At 49.5% G+C, this 5,976-nt stretch overlaps 2 protein-coding genes across 4 annotated transcripts in view; both read right to left on the reverse strand.

Annotated features, from left to right (window-relative positions):
• The window catches only part of LOC126989675 (zinc finger protein 84-like), a 75,189-nt gene that overhangs the window by 50,768 nt on the left and 18,445 nt on the right, over positions 1 to 5,976 (reverse strand). The window contains exon 1 of one of the 3 annotated variants that reach the window (XM_050848283.1): positions 893 to 3,600. The exons of the other annotated variants lie outside the window; for them this stretch is intronic. The gene's annotated coding sequence lies outside the window, so the exon portion shown is untranslated. Of the gene's footprint in view, positions 1 to 892; positions 3,601 to 5,976 lie in introns of those variants that run through there. 3 annotated transcript variants of the gene reach the window in all.
• The window catches only part of LOC126989677 (zinc finger protein OZF-like), a 46,058-nt gene that overhangs the window by 38,442 nt on the left and 1,640 nt on the right, over positions 1 to 5,976 (reverse strand). The gene's annotated exons all lie outside the window — the stretch shown is intronic.

Genomic DNA, 5,976 nt, shown 5'->3' on the forward strand with positions numbered 1-5,976 from the left:
TGCGTGTTCTAAAAACATAAAATAACCACGCGTGGTGGACCTGGTTTCACATGCGTAATAATCGATAGCTAAACGCATCATCGCTAAACCAGCGCATATCGCTAACCGGATTGTTGGCACTGCCACCGCTGCCGCATGTATAATATGCCTTTTCACTACCTTTACCACTTTTTCTTTACTTTTGTTTCAGCCTTCATATTATGGTTAAGGGACATGTATTTCGTCCCTTAAGTATAATATGGAGGCGTAATATCGTATTTTGGAGGCGTGAAGTGAATCTCAACTATTACCAGGGAGGGAAGTGAATCAAGTGTAATTGTTAGTGTTGGTGTGTTGTGGTGACAAGTGAGTGTGTATTTGTTTTTTGAATGAGTCTATTGTACCGCAGTCTAAAATCTGTTGAGGGAGGCTGTTCCAGTCACGTAAGGTGCGTGGAAAGTATGAGTGCTTGTATACGTCAGCGTTATATGTTTGGTATTTATGGATGTGTGTGTTTCGTGTACGTTGACTGTTTGCGTTGCGTAAGTATGTATGTGGATCAATGTCAATGTGAGTGTTTGTGATCTTGTACATAAGTGTAAGTCTGTGTGCTTGTCTGCGTATGTGAAGAGGGTCCATGTTTACCTGTTGTTTGATCCGTGTTGTGATTCCAGGCGTTGGAGTGTAACTGTTTGTAATGAACCTTGCCGCCTTGGTGTTGATTTGTTCTAACCTGTCAATGTTTCTGTGTGTGTAAGGATCCCACACCGGGGAGCAGTATTCCAGTGTTGGTCTCACAAGTGTGTCATAAGCGATGTGTTTAATGTCAGGAATAAGGTTTTCTGTTATCGTGCCCAGGTATGGTACACACACACACACACACACACACACACACACACACACACACACTCACCTCGCCCCGAGCCTTGGGGTCACCACTGGACGGAGGCTGCTGTGTGGAGTGCTGACTGTGACGGCGGCACCACCAACAGCACCAGCAGGGGTCACCAGCAGCAGCAGCAGGAGTCAGCAGGGGCAGCAGCAGAAACAGGAGTCAGCAGCAGCAGGAGTCAGCAGGGGCAGCAGCAGAAACAGGAGTCAGCAGCAGCGAGTTTGCTCTTGCTCTTGCTGTACAGTGACCCGTTGGAGAGTCAGCCTTCATATCGCCACAACCTGGAAAAATAAAACAAAACAAGCAGTATCCATTACTAATCATCCTATTCCCTATTTCCTGCACACCACAGAAAACTCTTCATGATTTCTATAATTCTCTCATTTGCTTCAGCACTCAGTCCCAGTGTAATGCCCCGACGAGCTTTCTTTTCCATCCTTCCTATTTCTCAACACGTCCTCTGCGTGTATCGAAATAACACGAGAAACTAATCAAGAGTGAGGGTATTCCCCGGCTGCCTGGGATTGAACCCGCGACCAGCGTGACGGGAGAGCCACTCCTTACCGAGTCGGCCAAAGAGGTACCCCACTGGCTAAGTGGGTTAATAATGGGAGGCTCGTTCATCAGGCCGTCGCCGCACTACACGGCTTTCCCCCCTATGTAGATTAATTTCTGTGTGTTGACAATGTCCCTTTGAGACATAACTCCACAATGTCCTTTTTAGACATACCTCCAACATTCCCATTTTCTATCAACCTCGGAGCATGGGCCATCCTACCTGTTACCCCTTCGGGGAAACTCAACAACAGAGCTGCAGGAGAGGATGCCCACCGCTATGCCACCACTGTAATGCCCCGACGAGCTTACTTTCCATCCTTCCTATTTCTCAACACGTCCTCTGCGTGTATCGAAATAACACGAGAAATTAATCAAGAGTGAGGGTATTCCCCAGCTGCCTGGGACTGAACCCGCGACCAGCGTGACGGGAGAGCCACTCCTTACCGAGTCGGCCAAAGAGGTACCCCACTGGCTAAGTGGGTTATGGGAGGCTCGTTCATCAGGCCGTCGCCGCACTACACCAGCAGCAGCAGCATCCATTCCCTCTCTGTTCCTGCAATCCTCCCATTCACCTCCCAGCCCATCAGTGCCACCCTCATCATCTCCGTCCTTTCTCTCCAGTACCTCCCACACACCAGCATCCATTCCCTCCCCGTTCCTGCAATCCTTCCATTCACCTCCCAGCCCATCAGTGCCACCCTCATCATCTCCGTCCTTTCTCTCCGGTACCTCCCACACACCAGCATCCATTCCCTCTCTGTTCTTGCAATCCTTCCATTCACCTCCCAGCCCATCAGTGCCACCCTCATCATCTCCGTCCTTTCTCTCCGGTACCTCCCACACACCAGCATCACATGCGCCACAGTTTCATCCACACCCCTGTCAGTCACACATCTGACACACTTTGCTGCAGGACTCAGACCACCTGTAGTTTCTTGCATTCACATTCATACACTGCGCTCGAGCTTGGCAGAGAAGATCACCACCCAGGCTTCCATCATGCAGCTGACACACTGCGGGGCTTCCTTTTCCCTGTACCACTCCAAAGTACTCTTTCGCTCCATCGCATGCTTCCACCTCCTCAGACCGTCACCTTTCACTGCATCTCTATCTCTCTCTTCCACTTTCTCACATCCCATTCTAGACCCTCACTGTTCCTGTCAGTCACCTTCCATTCAAAGAAACGCCTCCCTTCCTCTCTGCTCACCCACCTGACTCGCATACCACTGCCACCAACCATTCGCATGCAGTTCTTAATCCATTTGCTCTCATGCACACGAGCTCATGTCTTCACACTTCATGTCTTGGTCTCGGTCATGGCCTTGTCCTGGTGACCTCAGGCGCCCCATCGCGGGTCCTCCTCCTCATATTCTCATCAGCTGTCATCACACACACTGCTCGGCAATGGCGTTATACCATTCATATCCTTCCTCACTGTCATACACCATCGCTCTATACTTTCCAGCTTGAATCACTTGTTTTCAAGCCTTTTCCCTGGACTTATTCATGCAAGCATTTGTGCCTTTTTTCCGGCACCGCGTGAGGAACACTTGGGCTGTCCTGGCAAGGCTTTCTGTTTCCTTTTCGTTTCCCCAACACTGTTGTCCTCCTCTGGCCTCCTGTCCCCTGCCTGTTACTGTCACACTGAGGCTGTTACTCCCTCCCTGCCTCCACACAGCCCCAACACTGTGCACACTGCCCCGTTGTCCTCCTGTCCCACTCCTCCCTCCCTGCCTCCACACTGCCCCGTTGTCCTCCTGTCCCACTCCTCCCTGCCTGTTACTGTCACACTGGGGCTGTTACTCCCTCCCTGCCTCCACACAGCCCCAACACTGTGCACACTGCCCCGTTGTCCTCCTGTCCCACTCCTCCCTGCCTGTTACTGTCACACTGAGGCTGTTACTCCCTCCCTGCCTCCACACAGCCCCAACACTGTGCACACTTCCCCGTTGTCCTCCTGCCCCACTCCTCCCTGCCTGTTACTGTCACACTGAGGCTGTTACTCCCTCCCTGCCTCCACACTGCCCCGTTGTCCTCCTGTCCCACTCCTCCCTGCCTGTTACTGTCACACTGAGGCTGTTACTCCCTCCCTGCCTCCACACAGCCCCAACACTGTGCACACTGCCCCGTTGTCCTCCTGCCCCACTCCTCCCTGCCTGTTACTGTCACACTGGGGCTGTTACTCCCTCTCTGCCTCTCACAGTTGCTGCATGCTACACTTGGATTTTCCACCGTTTCTCTCTCTCGTGTCCTGCAGCTACAGCGGTTTCCCGCTTCCCTGTCCCTGCCATTTACCTCCAGGGTTCCCGTTCTTGCTTTAAACAACACTTGGTGCTACCCCAGTCTCCTACACTCCAGTCCACACGGTGCCGTGGAGGACATCTTTATTTTCTTGTCTCCACGCAAAGGGTAAAGCAAAGGTAAAGTTGAGGGCGCACGTTGTAGCTGCGCGTGGCCCCGGTGCTCATCCCAGTCTCCTCGCCCCTTGAGCCTGGGGGAGGAGCCATCACCCCGGGGCACAGCCCGGGTTGCCACCTCGGAGGAATTATATACATGGAGTGGCCCTCAGCGGGTTGCTCTTCACTGTGAGGTGAAGCAAGGGGAAAAGGGGGCGGAGCTTAGCTGGTGGGCGGAACCAGCAATTCCACCCAAAACACTGGATGCCATATTTCTTCCACATATCATATGTTTTTTAGTTATTCAGCTGCTGCAGTATATACACAAAGGATATATGTACAGGTCTTAATACAAAAACACTAGAATTTCCTTGTCTTTATTCCATAGAAGAAATGTTCCACACTCACCTTATTTGATCCCTCACACTTAAACTGTATAAAGTTCATTATATAATGACCATGGCCTTATTTATCAAAGGCATGTACAGCCTTCTATGTAGAGCGTCGCAGATTTGATCAAAACTCACTACGAGTAAATAGAAGGAAGTATTGGGGCAGGAAAGAGAAAAACTTACCCATACGCAAATAACATGTATTTTTGACTCGATCGACGTCAACTAACCGTGTTACACAATCATGCAAGTCATTGTTAGATTTATATTATCCAGTAAATGGAGACAATACAACATACAGGTCAGGCACCAGATACTGAGATGGGTTGGTTACATGTTTTTAGGGAGAGAAATGGTTGTGGAATGGTGGATATGTCTTGATCACCAGAGATGAAAAAAAAGACTTACAAGAGTGGAATAAGTAACAAAAGATAACTCCTGTAAGAGAGAGAGAGAGAGGATGTGATAGAATGAGAGAATAAGAATGTGTGTGTGTGTGTGTGTGTGTGAGAGAGAGAGAGAGAGAGAGAGAGAGAGAGAGAGAGAGAGAGAGAGAGAGAGAGAGAGAGAGAGAGAGAGAGAGAGAGAGAGAGAGAGAGAGAGAGAGAGAGAGAATGATAATGAGAGAGAATGAGAAAGAGAATGAGATTATAGGAATTAGAGAATGAGAGAGGGAATGGAAATGGCAGAATGGGAGAGAGGGAATAAGAATGAGATTGAGAGGAAAATGAAAATGAGGGAGAATGAAATGAGGGAGAATGATAATGAGAATGAGAAACAGAGAGACTGAGAGAGAATGAGAATGAGATTGAGAGAATGTGAGAAAAAGAATGTCAGAGAGAATGAGAGAATGTTGGAGAGAGAGAGAGAGAGAGAGAGAGAGAGAGAGAGAGAGAGAGAGAGAGAGAGAGAGAGAGAGAGAGAGAGAGAGAGAGAGAGAGAGAGAGAGAGAGAGAGAGAGAGAGAGAGAGAGAGAGAGAGAGAGAGAGAGAGAAAATCAAATGAAAGAAAGAATGAGATGGCAAGCTTCAAAGAGAAAGTAAAGAGATGAAGATGGAGAGATTAATAAACAAATTAGAGAAATAACACATGAAACAAAACAGTGTGAGATAAAGATAGGAAAAGTGTAACTGAAGAAAAGAAGGGAACCATGAAAAAAATGAAAGAAACACAGACAAATATACTCTCACTCTCTCTCTCTCTCTCTCTTCGGTATATTATAAGCAATGAGTTCCATCATGACGTGTCCGTGGTGCAGTGGTTAGCGTAGTCTGGGTTTGAACCCCGGCCCAGGCAGTCGGCGTGCAGTCCACCCAGCCGTTCATCCTTCCTTTCGGGCTGGTCGATAAATGGGTACCTGGGGACACCTGGGAAAGGCACGCTGGGGTAACCCTGGTGACACACTGGCCCTGCGTCCCGGGGTGATGGGGACGGGTGAGTGTTGTTGAAGAACAGGGGAAAGATGTCTGGAGAAATTGAGTTTTTGAGGCACTGAAGGTCACCAAGTTCCCTGTGCCCCATTAAGAAGTGACGGCAAGGCCAGAGGCTAGGTGTTCCGCAGCGTCCAGCCCTGAGCTGTGTAATTCCCCCCTATGCGTCTGCACAAGGCAAACCTGCCATGGGCGGCAGGCTTACCTTATGCAGATGCATCGAGGAAAACAGCTGTTTGGTCAGGCCTGTCGGCAGAACCAGGATGGGCTACCAAACGCTGCCCCCCACCACATACATTACTTTGGTTGAGTTTATGAAAAGGTCCATG

This window comes from Eriocheir sinensis, unplaced genomic scaffold (assembly GCF_024679095.1).
Source record: "Eriocheir sinensis breed Jianghai 21 unplaced genomic scaffold, ASM2467909v1 Scaffold1268, whole genome shotgun sequence".
NCBI classification, from domain to species: Eukaryota; Metazoa; Arthropoda; class Malacostraca; order Decapoda; family Varunidae; genus Eriocheir; species Eriocheir sinensis.